This window comes from Muntiacus reevesi, chromosome 8 (genome assembly GCF_963930625.1).
Source record: "Muntiacus reevesi chromosome 8, mMunRee1.1, whole genome shotgun sequence".
Lineage (NCBI taxonomy): Eukaryota > Metazoa > Chordata > Mammalia > Artiodactyla > Cervidae > Muntiacus > Muntiacus reevesi.
In genome coordinates, this window is record NC_089256.1 from 25,188,956 (window position 1) to 25,202,638 (window position 13,683).

Here is a 13,683-nt window from a genome sequence, read left to right on the forward strand (position 1 = left end):
ACTTGTTCAGGAAATATTGACAGAATGCTTGTAATGGGCTGGGCATGCTTCTGGAATCACAGCCTTCTTTATTACATCCTCGTGGGGCATATAAAACATACCAGTAATACGTGTGCCGGGTGGTGACGCTTGCTGGGGACGAACAGAGAAGAATTGGGGTCTGGAGGCACTGATGGGTGGTCAGAATAGCCCTGGGAAGGGGCATCTGAGCAGAGTCTTGGAGGAGGCATCAGAGCCGGCCCTGTGGGTGGTGGAGGGGAAAGGGCTCCAGGCCTAAGGGAGCCGAGCGCGAAGGGGAGGAGGGCGTGGCCGGGAGGAAGGCGGGGCAGACACCTCTGTCCTTTCTCACTGCTGTGCTGCTGAACAAGGGAGCAGGGAGCTGGGTGGTCTTTTTTCCTCTGTGTGTTGAATTGTTTCAGACTAAAGCTGTTATAATACCTGGTTCTTAGAGGACATCCAGATCCTCGCTGGCGCGGGACCAACTTTGTGCAAATCTGGATCTAATTTTCACAGAAATCTCCAAGGAAAGGCTTCTGGAACTCAGGCATATAAACAGCACCCTGTGTGTGCCGGGCCTCTCTCCCTTGGAGTTTGCTGTTGCCCACATACCTCCCCCGGCAGGCAGGAAACGTGGGTTCAAACCCGGCCGCCAGTTCTGGACACATCGGCATGCTTGGGAGGGGCGAGCTGGCTCGGCACCTTCCCGTCCGCGTGTGCACAGCCCGTGGGCCGAATGTGGGCGCTGAGGCCGCCAGCACCCTGGCAGGACAGTGGCTCCAGGGACTGCGGCTTATTCTGGGGCTCCCCTGAGGCTTGGCTAAGGCAAGGCGCAGGCTTTTTATAGGGCACCTGTCCTTCCTCTGCGGGTGGGGAGGGAGCCGTTAGGAGCTCTGAGCTGGTTGGGACAGATATGTCTGTCTCTGGTGAAGCCGTCTGCGTCTTCCTGTGGGATCCAGGGGGCTGACGAGCCAGAACGGAGCTCATCTGCCCCGGATGTTTCCCAGGGGACGGTAGCCCAGGAAGAACGCGGTTTTCCATTTGCTCCTCTTTGGAGAACTTAGTGCCGTGGAGCAGCTGCAGATGGGCCTTTTTCCGTCTCCGTGTGCCTGCGCTCAGACCCCGCTGGGCCCCTGACCCGCTTTGTTCCACAGGCACTTGGCTCCCTGCCGGGCTGGAGACTGGGCCATCCACCGCACTAGGATCAGGGAATTAAGAAATCATGATCACGAACGTTTGGTGACATCTTATTCACTCTAGTCTTTTATTCTTCGTGATACTGAGAATGATTATTTGCTTTCAAACTCGCGCCCCCCCCCCCACCCCCGCATTAACATGACTACCTTCACTACACAATTGGAAAATATGAAAAAGAACTTTAAAACTCACCAACAGTGAGTGCAGACAGAGTCCTGCCACGGGATTCCTCTGTCAGGGCCTCCCCCCACTCCATGTCCTTCTTGGTGACCCCTCCTCCTTCAGCCTGTGGTTCACGGGGCAGCCCTGTACCTTCTCACAGACACCAGGTCCTTCCTGTCCTGCCTCTATCCTCTCCACGCCACAGCAGTGTGCTGCTACCGGAGACCACACATCCCTGAAGACTGGTCAAGGACCTCACCCCGCCCGACCCCTAGGAGGTTTGCTTTTATCTGAGGCCCTTACTGTGCCTCCAACCTTTCTTCTTCCGCTTTCTTCTGTCATCAGCTTTCAGCCTCAGCTGATGACCGCGCCTGGTAATCCAGGGAGAAAAGCGGAAATAGGAAGACGGTGGAAAGTCTGTTTAAGAAGCAGTCAGACTTGGCCCCTCCCACAACGGTACACACCCTTTCCCCACCCTGGCTGAAGACTGGAGGGTGGAGCAGTGGCCGGGGGCTCGCACAACAGAAGGTCCCAAACAGAAGGTCCCAAACGGGAAGTATGGCCACACTCAAGTGGCTTATGGAGCTGGTGACCCCAGTCCCTGCTCTGTTGGCCCTCCGAACAGCAGGAACCTGGGATGGGCTTTTGGGAGAAGGCAGGGCTTCACTTGTAGCTCAGTCGGTTAAGAGGTTAAAGCACCTGACTGCAATGCAGGAGACTCGGGTTTGATCACTGGGTGGGGAAGATCCCCTGGAGAAGGAAATGGCAACCCACTCCAGTATTCTTGCTGGAGAATCCGGAGAAGCCTGGCAGGATACAGTCCATGGGGTCGCTAGAATTGGACATGACTTAGTGACTATATGTATGTATGTATGTAAGGGGATACCTTAGAGCTCTGCCATTCAGATGGAGGAGCAGGAAGATGGGGCTCCCAGAAGAGCTGGTGGGCTGTTCCCTGCTGTGTTTGAGGGATCGGATGGCCACGGATCCCTGGCAAGAGTCTGGAGGTGAATCAACAGTAAGTACACAGAAAAGTATGGGAGGCCGTCCTTTACTCCAAGACTCGCATGTACAGGAGGGAGGTGCAGTGTGAGGAGTGAACCGCCTGTGGTCCCTGCTGGATGGTGAACAGAGGTGTAACAGAGGGATAGGGGAGAGAGAGGGGTGGAGGCAGCTAGTGGATGACACACAAGATCCTGGAGTCAGGAAGAGCCATACAAACTGATTGTTAGAACTAGGGATAGAAATAGCAAGAGGGTAAAAGATAAAAGAGCAAGAGCCCATGGGGCCGACACGGAGAGACGGCAGGTGACACTGTCATCTTCAGCTCTGTGGAACTCTGACTTTCAAAACTAGGTACATTTGTAATTTTGTTAACAATAAAACGTAAAGGGTTGTACAGCAAATACTATTTCACACACACACACACACACACACACACACACACACACACACACTGAAAGCAGCCTTCTACCCGATTCAGCCTCTGCTTCTGCTGGGGCCAAGCGCCATGGCCATCTGGCCCTCCCAGCGGGGCTGCGTCTCTGCTCCATCATGTGGCCTCTGCCTCGCCGAATCCTGTGGAAAATCTTTCTCCTTGGGGAGCTGAGCGCTGCAGCTTCTTGTGTTCTTTCAAAGGCTCCAGGACCCTGTGCCCTCTTGGTTTTGCATGTTTGTTGTGTGTTACCGCCTCCTCCCCCCTTGCCCCCATGCATAACTGTCACAGCACCTTGGTGCTCAGAGGGGCCCCTGCTGATGGTGGTGCTCAGGGGCTGCGGGGTCTGAGCCTCTGCTGAGACAGTTTGCTCTATTTCACTCCAGGCTTCGCCTCTGGGATTAAGCGGCATGCACATTTCTGTGCCCTGCTTTCAAACGCAGTGGTGTACCACAAAATGTTCCAAGTTACCATTTGCAAATGTTATTTTTTAAAAGTTGCACAGTTTCAACTATAGGGATATAGGTATTATTTTGTTAAATCACTCCCTTTCTGTTCAGTGTGTTTGGACTGTTTGCAGATCTGTCACTAGAGCCAGTAATCATGAGGCGGACATCCTTGTGCGTAAGTTGGCCCCCCTTCCCAAGGCAGTATGGTGGTGTTCGTCCCTGTGCAACCCGGGTCAGAGGAGACAGACGTTTTAGAAGGGGTGTGACGGGCGACTGCCCAGTTCCTCTCAGTTGGTGAATTACAGCAGCCTGAGTGCCTGGACTCCCAGCCACTGAAAACCCTGGGCTTTATGCATCTCCCAAAGCAGAAATATCAATATGCTACTCTGTGACGTCATCTTCTATGGTGTTTGCACTAGGAATGTCCTTTCCCAGCCTGAAATGTGGGTAGTCACTTGTGTTTTCCTTTCTGCTTTTACTTTTTGCTTTGACATGTGTAGTCCACTTGGGATTTAATTTGATATATGGTATTTGTTGTTCAGTTGCTCCATCATGTCCAACTCTTTGTGACCCCATGGACTGCAGCACGCCAGGCTTCCCTGTCCTTCACCATCTCCCAGAGTTTGCTCAAACTCAGGTCCATTGAGTCGGTAATGCCATCTAACCATCTCGTCCTCTGTTGTTCCCTCCTCCTCCTGCCCTTAATCTTTCCCAGCATCAGGATTTTTTCCAATGACTTGGCTCTTTGCATCAGGTGGCCAAAGTTATGTTATTAGGTGAATATATAACTTACTTACCAGTATTGAACAAATAAGTTCCTTGTAAATGTTGAAAACACTATTTGTTGAAAATTACATCATTTTCCCAATGGTTTGTTTTGCTACTTTTGTCCTATATGAAAATATTGCATATACTAGTATCTATCTCAGAATTCTCTAATTGATCTGTTTGTTCTTGTGCCAGTTGTTTAATTGCTAAGTCATGTCTGATTCTCTTGTGACCCCATGGACTGTAGCCCACCAGGCTTCTCTGTCCATGGGATTTCCCAGGCAGGAATACTGGGATGGGTTGCCATTTCCTTTACCAGGGGATCTTCCTGACCCAGGGATGGAACCCATATCGCCTGCCTTGGCAGGTGGTTTCTTTACTGCTGAGCCACCAGGGAAGCTAGTACACTGGTTTAATTTAGTTTCATGGTATATTTATTTTGGTTATTCTTGGCTACTCAATTTCTAGATGAACTTCAGGATGATTTTTAAACCCCAAGCTAATCAGATTGGGATTTCATTTCAAATGGATCAAACCTATAATTTAAATGATAGACAATCGCTTCTCGGCCTTTTGGCTAAGATCAAGTGTAGTAAATGATAGACAGCTGGTATTTTAGCAATATTCAGCTTCTAAAAGAGGAAGATATTCTGTTTCTTCATTCATTCCCTAATTAACCTTCAGATATATTTTATAGCTTTTTTGCTATATGTTTTCTCTTTTGAGCTCTTTCCTGACTTATATTATCTACTTATTGGAATTGGAATTTTCCCATTACATTCCTCTAGTATTTAATAATGTATAGGAAAGCTATCAATTTTTCCATATTTGCACACAGCCATGCTTTTACTTGCAGTGGGTTTCTCAGCTGAGTTTTGACTCATTCCTAACTTGACCTGAATGCTCCTTCACTGTGAAGTGTGCTTGCGGCAGCTGGCTGTCCAGTACATGGTGTTCATCAAGTTACAAACGTTTCCTTCTGTTGCTCTTCTATTAAATTTTTTTTTAATAAAAAATAAAAGTTACGTTTTAATGAATGTTCATTGCTGCCATTAAGAGAGTCATAGGATTGTCTCCTTTTATCTCTTAAAGATAATTACATCAATGAAATGCCAAGTGTCATTGTTGGAATAAATCCTGTTAGGTCTTACTGATACTTTTTAATCTCTTCCTAGTTATAATACCTTTTCAGTATCTTATTTGGGCTAGAATTAGGACTTCCCTGTAGCTCAAATGGTAAAGAACCTGCCTGCGATGCAGGAGACCAGGGTTTGATCCCTGGGTTGGGAAGTTCCTCTAGAGAAGGGAATGGCAATCCACTCCAGTGTTCTTGCCTGGAGAATTCCATGGACAGAGAAACCTGGCTGGTTACAGTCTGAGGGGTTGCAAAGAGTCAGACATGACTGAGCAACTAACACACACAGTAAGGTTGGGGCTGGAGCTAAGGTTAAAGGATTGGGGTTGTGTGAGCAGTAGTTACTGTAGAGGTTAGGGTGAGGGTTTAGGATCAGGGCCAGAGCCAGGGTGGCACGCTCTGTAAGTTTCTGTGTTGGACCGAAAGGAGAATGGCCCTGGCCTTTAGGAATACAGGCTCCATCCTGAGGAGCGCTTCACTCAGAGCGCTGAATATGGAGAGCAGCAGCCAAGCCCATGGGGACAGGACTCTGCTGGAACACAGAGCACCCCAGACACGGTGGTGTTGTTCAGTCGCTAAGTTGTTGTCCAACTCTTGGTCACTTTATAGATTACAGTAGGCCAGGCCTCCCTGTTCGTCACCATCTCCTAAGAGTTTGCCCAAATTCATGTCCATTGAGTCGGTGATGCCATCCAACCATCTCATCCTCTGCCACCCCTTTCCCAAACATGATGGCTTTGACCAGATTTAGTCAAAGTCAATTCCCCTTGGCTGTAACAGGTCTGGGATGGGTGGGCTAGGCTCATTGTGGCCCCTGCCCAGAGACCATGCCCACTCCAACTCTGGGTGGTCTGTCGCTCTGTGTGCTCCTACCTGGCTCTGTTCTCTTGACCTCTAGCTGCACTGAGCCAGCTGATGGGAAGGAGAAGTGTTGAGATGGAGGGCGGGCAACTGCTTTTAGGGACCAGAAGCCTGAGTTATACCCACTGTCACAGTCCACAGGCCCTCTGAACGCCAGCAGTGTCCATGAGACCAAGTGCATTCCTGCCGTGGTGTGAGGATGGCTGTGTAGCAGTGGCGGTACCTGGGCAGGTGTGTGCTAGGGTGTGGTGCAGGACCCACAGCCCCCGAGGCTGGGCCAGCCCTATGCAGCCATGGCTCCTGCGCTGAGAGGGCAGGAAGGAGTGCAGCCCATATGGCCCTGGCCCTGCTCCCCCACCTCCCAAGGTTCTGACTCGCCCTTCATCCCGAAGATGCTTCTCAGGCCTGGCTGCTCTCCTGAGCACGGACGGAAACGAAGGGCCTCGGTGCTGCCCCCTCATCCTGCGGAAGGCTCAAGGCACCCATTCCCTCCCTCCTTCCTGTTCTTGGTTTTCCTTTTTCTTTCCTTGGCGTGTGTCCACTCTGGGCTCCTCTGGAGAGTGCTGTCGCCCCAGAGCAGCCTGGCATGAAGGGGCTGATGCCTTTCCAGGAGAGGACTCACTCCTTCCTCCCTCGCTGCCTGCCACGTGGCTGGGCCGTCTGGTGGCCACATAGAGACAGCAATGGATCCGGAGCTGTGTGGCTGGCCAGGGATGGTGTGTGTTGCTGAAGGATTACTCGCCCCCAGCTACACCTCAGACAAGCGGGAGCCAGCCTGTCTGCGTCCTGCGCATGCAATGCACACCCACAGCTTCACCCGCACTCTGGCGAGAGTGGGTCCGTTGTGCCCAGGTGTGGAGGGCTGCGCCCCACTTTAGCCCCTGCTGGGGTGGGCTGGTGTTTTCTGCCCTGGGGAGTGCCCTGCATGGTCATAGGGGCCAAGGGTGCTTCTATCTCTCCGGTTAAACACACTCACTCTGCTTACTCAGGCCCCCGTATTCTTCCTCTGAAATTCCCGTGGCACTTAGGGGTTATACCATTAGGTATGCCCCCCATGCTCCCAGACACTTGTCTTCTCTTTGGACATGAGGGGTGAGCATTGGTGAGCTCCAGTTACACCAAGCAAGAAAGAGGTTTTCAGTGAGGGCTTTCACCTTTTCCAAGAGCTCTGGCCATTTCAGTCTTTTGGGGCCTAAACCTATCACTGGGCAGCTTTGTTCACCCCGTAGTTGGGTCCACGTGCTGGATTTTGCCCTCCGGTCTCTGGCTCTGCACACAGAACGCCGGTCATGAGAGGCCTCAGCACCCCGGAGCCCCCGTGGGCTGTCTGTCTGTGCAGAGCCGGGGCCTCAGGCCAGACCGGCTGGCCAGAGCACAGCTGTTCCAGGGTGCCTGGCAGTCAGCTCCTCTCATCATCCCTGGTATTTGTTTGGCAGAGTGGGGTGTATATTATGGAAAGAGAACCTTCCAGTAGGAGCCTGCCTGGGCTGGTGGAGTCAGCCTGGGGATCTGGTTTTCTTCCAGCCCTTCTCCTGGATCCCCCCGTGAGCTTGGCACCTTGCCAGGTCTTCGCCCATCTATGCTGTTTCTCCATCTGTGAGACGCAATCTCCTTATCTGTCCTGCCCAGTCCCAGAGAAGGAAATTCATCTGTTCAGGCTTCCACAGAGAGGGCAGGGGCATTGGAGTCTTTCCAGGGGTACGCATATGACCACATGAGAAGATGATCACCATGCTTGCTGTGTTCCAGGAGAAGCTCCTCACCGGGCCTCCACAGTTCTCCAAGGCCTCTGAGTATCCAGTTTCCAGTGAGGACACTGATAGCAACACCAGAGCAGAGTCCAGAGCTCCCTTTTCAGAACTCCTGGATTTCACTTCACCACTGTTAAGTCCTGGGAATTCAGACTTCAAGTCTTATGGCCAAGTTACCTTCCAGGAAACTGGGCCATTTTCCATTTTCATCAGTAGTTTTAGAGTGCCTGTTAGAGCCCAAGGTAACACTGTACACTGACACAAAACATGTTTCTTTTTTGTTTTTTCCTCTATCAGTGAAGTTGAAGTTTTTAAAAAATTATAGTTGATTTACAATTTGTGTTAATTTCTGCTATACAGCAACATGATTCAGTCATATATATATATTTAAAATATTCTTCTCCATTGTGGTTTATCACAAGATGTTGAGTACAGTTCTCTATGCTATATAGTAGGACCTGGTTGATTAACCATCCTATATAAACAGTAGCTTATAATCTGCTAACCCCACCTCACACTCCATCCCTCCATTACCTCCCTAGACAGCCTCAAGTCTTTTCTTCATGTCCATGAATCTTTCTGTTTTATAGATAAGTTCATTTGTGTCATGTTTTAGATTCCACATATAAATGATATTATATGGTATTTGTCTTTTTCTTTCTGACTTAATTCAGTCAGAATAATAATCTCTAGTTGCATTCATGGTGCTACAAAATGACAGAATTTAGTTCTTTTTTATGGCTGAGTAATATTCCACCGTATATATGTACCACATCTTCTTTACCTGTTTATCTGTTGATGGACATCCAGGTTGCTTCCATGTCTTTGCTATTGTGAAATAGTACTGCTATGAATGTAGGGGTGCATGTATCTTTTTGACTTAGAGTTTTGTCTAATATGCCCAGGAGTGGGATTGCTGGATCATATGGTAGCTCTATTTTTAGTTTTCTGAGGAACCTCCACACTGTTTTCCATAGTTGGTACACTGTACCAACTTAAATTTCCACCAACAGTGTAGGAGCATTCGTTTCTTCCACATCCTCTCCAGTATTTGTTATTTGTAAAGTTTTTAATGATGGCCATTTTGACTGGTATGGGGTGGTACCTCATAATTTTGATTTGCATTTCTCTAATAATTAGAGGTGTTCAGCATCTTTTTATGTGCCTATTGGCCACTTTTATTTCTTCTTTGGAGAATTGTCTCTAAGTCTTTTGCTCATCTTTTCATTGGGTCATTTCTTTTTTTGTTGTTGAGTTGTATGAGCTGTTTGTATATTAGAATTTAAGCCTTTGATGGTTGCATGTTTGCAAATATTTGCTCCCAGTCTGTAGGTTGTCTTTTTGTTTTATTTGTGGTTCCCTTTGCTGTGCAAAAGCTTATAAGTTTGGAGGAGGGTGGGGCCGCTGTTCACGTCACAGGCTTGCTTCAGCTGGCGGAGCAGATGGTGGTTGTCTTTGGTCCTCAGCAAGGAACAGACTGTATGGACACCGTGAAACTGCGTCCTGAGATAACTTTAAATTTGGATCATCATTTAAATACTTTAAGTGATCTTTTCTTTTTTTCCATTTATTTTTATTAGTTGGAGGCTAATTACTTTAAGTGATCTTTTCTTGTTTCACTTTGCTTGTGACACTTCATTAGCTATCTGATCATTTTTGTATCTGAACTCATCAAGTAAAATATACGGAAAGGCCCAGCACTTGGAGAGGCTGACGATATGGTGGGAGCTGAAGGAGCTGCAGGCCTAGCTGCTTGCCCATGCCAGCAAGGCTCTTCCATGTAGTGGAGTCCATGGTTTATAAGAAGAAAAAACTTTGTCTATCAGCTCCACATGGAAAAATTTTGAACTACCAAATCTTCATAAAAACACCTTCTCTATTCTCCATGAAAAAACTGTTTAATTCAGGAGGAGAACAAGATGGCAGAGGAGTAGGTGGGCGTGGAGTACATCTCTCTCCATCAGGAATACACCTTCAGACACAGAAGTGCATGCAGAACACCAGAGCAGACAGGCGTATCTGACCAGCAGAAAAGAATATATAGACCCGCATAAAACTTGAGATCAAGCCCTGAGACTTTGGAGGCAGAGCACTGCACTGAGACCCTAGACTACCAGAGAACTAACCCTAGGGTATCAAACAGTGAGAACTCATGCAAAGGAAACCCCTGGAATACAAGACTCAGCATCACCCAACCACCAACAGCACCCTGAGCAGGATGCCTCATCTAAACAATAAGCAAAACAAAAATACAAACCCAATCATCAGCACACAGGATTGCCACCTCACTCAGCCTTGCTTATCAGAGGAGAAACAAACAAAAACTCAACACAGATCTCACCCTATAAGAAGCTTACACAAACCACTGGACCAACCTTAGAGGGCAGAAACCAAAAGGAAGAAAGAATTCAACTTTGAAGTCTGGGAAAAGGAGACCTCAAACACAGTAAGTTAAAAAAAAAATAATGAAAAGGCAGAGAAATACTACACAAATGAAGGAACAAACTAGAAACACAGAAGTCTAAATAAATGAAGAAGAAATAGGCAAATTACCTGAAAAAGAATTCAGAATAATGATAGTAAAGATGATCACAAATCTTGAAAGCAAAATGGAAAAAATGCAAGAATCAATTAATAAAGACCTAGAAGAATTAGAGAATAAATATGCAGAGACAAACAACACAATTACTGAAATTAAAAATACTCTAGAAGGAATCAATAGCAGAATATCTGAAGCAGAAGAACGAATCAGTGAGCTGGAAGATAAAGTGGTGGAAATAACTTCTGAAGAGCAGAATAAAATAAAAAGAATAAAAAGAACTGAGGATAGTCTCAGAGAACACTGGGACAATATCAAATGCACCAACATTTGAATTATAGGGATCCCAGAAGAAGAAGAGAAAAAGAAAGGGTATGAGAATATTTTTGAAGAGATTATAGTTGAAAATTTCCCCAATATGGAAAAGGAAATAGTTAATCAAGTCCAAGAGGCACAAAGAGTCCCATACAGGATAAACCCAAGGAGAAACATGCCAAGGCACATACTAATCAAACTAACAAAGACTAAAGACAAAGAAAGAATATTAAAAGCAACAAAGGAGAAGCAACAAGTAACATACAAGGGAAACCCCATATGCTTAACAGTTGATCTTTCAGCAGAAACTCTGTAGGCCAAAAGGGAATGGCTGTATATATTTAAAGTACTGAAAGGGAAAAATCTATGACCAGGATTACTGGACCTAGCAAGGATCTCATTCAAAATTGACAAAGAAATAAAAAGTTTTTCAGACAAGCAAAAGTTAAGAGAATTCAGTACCACCAAACCAGCTTTACAACAAATGTTAAAAAGGACTTATACAGTCAAGAAATACAAGAGAAGAAAAAAGATCTACAAAATCAACCCCAAACAATTAAGAAAATGGCAATTGGAACATATATATCAAAAACTACCTTAAATGTAAATGGATTAAATGCTCCAACCAAAAGACACAGACTGGCTGGCTGGATACAAAAAAAAAAAAAGACCCATATATATGCTGTCTACAAGAAACCCACTTCAAACCTGAAGACACGTATAAACTGAAAGTGAGAGGATAAAATATATTCCATACAAATGGGAAGCTAAAGAAAGCTGAAGTAGCAATCCTCAGACAACATAGGCCTTAAAATAAAGAAAATTGCAAGAGATAAGGAAGGACATTACATAATGATCAAGGGATCAATCCAAGAGGAAGGCATAACAATTGTAAACATCTATGCAACCAACATAGGAGCACCTCAATACATAAGACAAACACTAACAGACAAAAAAGGAGAAATTGACGTAGCACAATAATAGTAGGAGACTTTAACACCTCTCTCACACCAATGGACAGATCATCAAAACAGAAAATTAATAAGGTAACACAAGTCTTAAATGATACATTAAATGAGATGGATCTCATTGATATATCTTCAGGACATTCCACCCAAATGCAGACTACACCTTCTTCTCAAGTGCACATGGGACATTCTCCAGGATAGACCACATCTTGGGTCACAAATCAAACCTCAGGAAATTTAAGAAAATTGAAATTGTATCAAGTATCTTCTCTGATCACAATGGTATGAGACTAGATACCAATTACAAGGAAAAAAATGGTAAGAAGCACAAACACATGGAGATTAAACAACACGTTTCTAAATAACCAACAGGTTACTGAAGAAATCAAAAGAGAAATAAAAAAATTTCTAGAAACAAATGTCAATGAAAACATGACAACTCATAACCTATGGGATGCAGCAAAAGCAGTCCTTAGAGGGAAGTTTATAGCAATACAACCCTGCCTCAAGAAACAAGAAAAACATCGAATAGGCAACCTAACTTTTCACCTAATACAACTGGAAAAAGAAGAACAATAAAACCCCCAAATTAGTAGATGGAAACTACTATTAGTAGATGGAAACCCCAAAATTAGTAGATGGAAATTACTATTAGTAGATGGAAATTTCCATCTACCATTAGTAGATGGAAAGAAATCATAAAGATCCAAGCAGAAACAAATGAAAAAGAAATGAAAGAAACAATAGTAAAGATTGATAAAACTAAAAGCTGGTTCTTTGAGAAGATAAAATTGACAAAACTTTAGCCAGACTCATCAAGAAAAAAGAGAAGAATCAAGTCAACAAAATTAGAAGTGAAAAAGGAGAGGTTACAACAGACAATGCAGAAATATGAAAGATTATAAAAGACTATTAGGAGCTGTATGGCAATAAAATGGATAACCTGGAAGAAATGGACAGATTCTTAGAAAATTCAATCTTCCAAGACTGAACCAGGAAGAAATAGAAATTATGAACAACCCACTTATAAGCACTGAAATTGAAGCTGTGATAAAAAATCTCCCCAAAACAAAAACCCCGAACCAGATGACTTCACAGGAGAATTCTATCAAACATTTAGAGAAGAGCTAATTTTTATCCTTCTAAAACTCTTTTTAAAAGTTGCAGAGGAAGGAACACTTCTAAACTCATTCTATGAGGCCACCATCACCCTGATATCAAAATCAAAGACAACACAAAAAAGAAAACTACAGGCCAATATCACTGATGAACATAGATGCAAAAGTCCTCAACAAAATTTTAGCAAACAGAATTCAGCAACACATCAAAAAGCTCATACACCATGATCAAGCTGGGTTTATTCCAGGGATGCAAGGATTCTGCAATATACACAAATCAATTAATGTGATATACCATATTAATAAATTGAAAGATTAAAACCATATGATAATCTCAATAGATGCAGAAAAAGCCTATGAAAAAATTCAGCACCCATTTATGATTAAAACTCTTCCAAAAATAGGCATAGAAGGAACCTGCCTCAACACAGTAAAGGCCATTTATGATAAGCTTACAGCAAACATTATTCTCAATGGTGAAAAACTGAAAGTATTCCCCCTAAGATCAGGAACAAGACAAGGGTGTCCACTTTCACCTTTATTATTCAACATAGTTCTGGAAGTCCTAGCTACAGCAATCAGCAAAGAAAAAGAAATAAAAGGAATCCAGATTGGAAAAGAAGTAAAGCTCTCAGTGTTTGCAGATGACATGATACTGTACATAGAAAACCCTAAAGATAGTATCAGAAAATTACTAGAGCTAGTCAGTGAATTAGCAAAGTTGCAGGATACAAAATCAATACACAGAAATCACTTGCATTTCTATATACTAACAATGAAGAATCAGAAAGAGAAATTAAGGAATCAATCCCATTCACCACTGCAACAAAAAGAATTAAATATCTAGGAATAAACTTACCTAAGGAGACAAAATAACTGTACACAGAAAATTATAAGACACTAATGAAAGAAAAGTCCATCCTAAAGGAGATCAGTCCTGGGTGTTCATTGAAAGGACTGATGCTGAAGCTGAAACTCCAATACTTTG

The 13,683-nt window shown here is 44.9% G+C and overlaps 1 protein-coding gene and 1 pseudogene across 11 annotated transcripts in view; both read left to right on the forward strand.

Annotated features, from left to right (window-relative positions):
• PCBP3 (poly(rC) binding protein 3) overlaps positions 1-13,683 on the forward strand; it is a 219,397-nt gene that overhangs the window by 86,225 nt on the left and 119,489 nt on the right. The gene's annotated exons all lie outside the window — the stretch shown is intronic.
• On the forward strand, positions 4,566-4,691 carry LOC136173802 (U2 spliceosomal RNA; annotated as a pseudogene).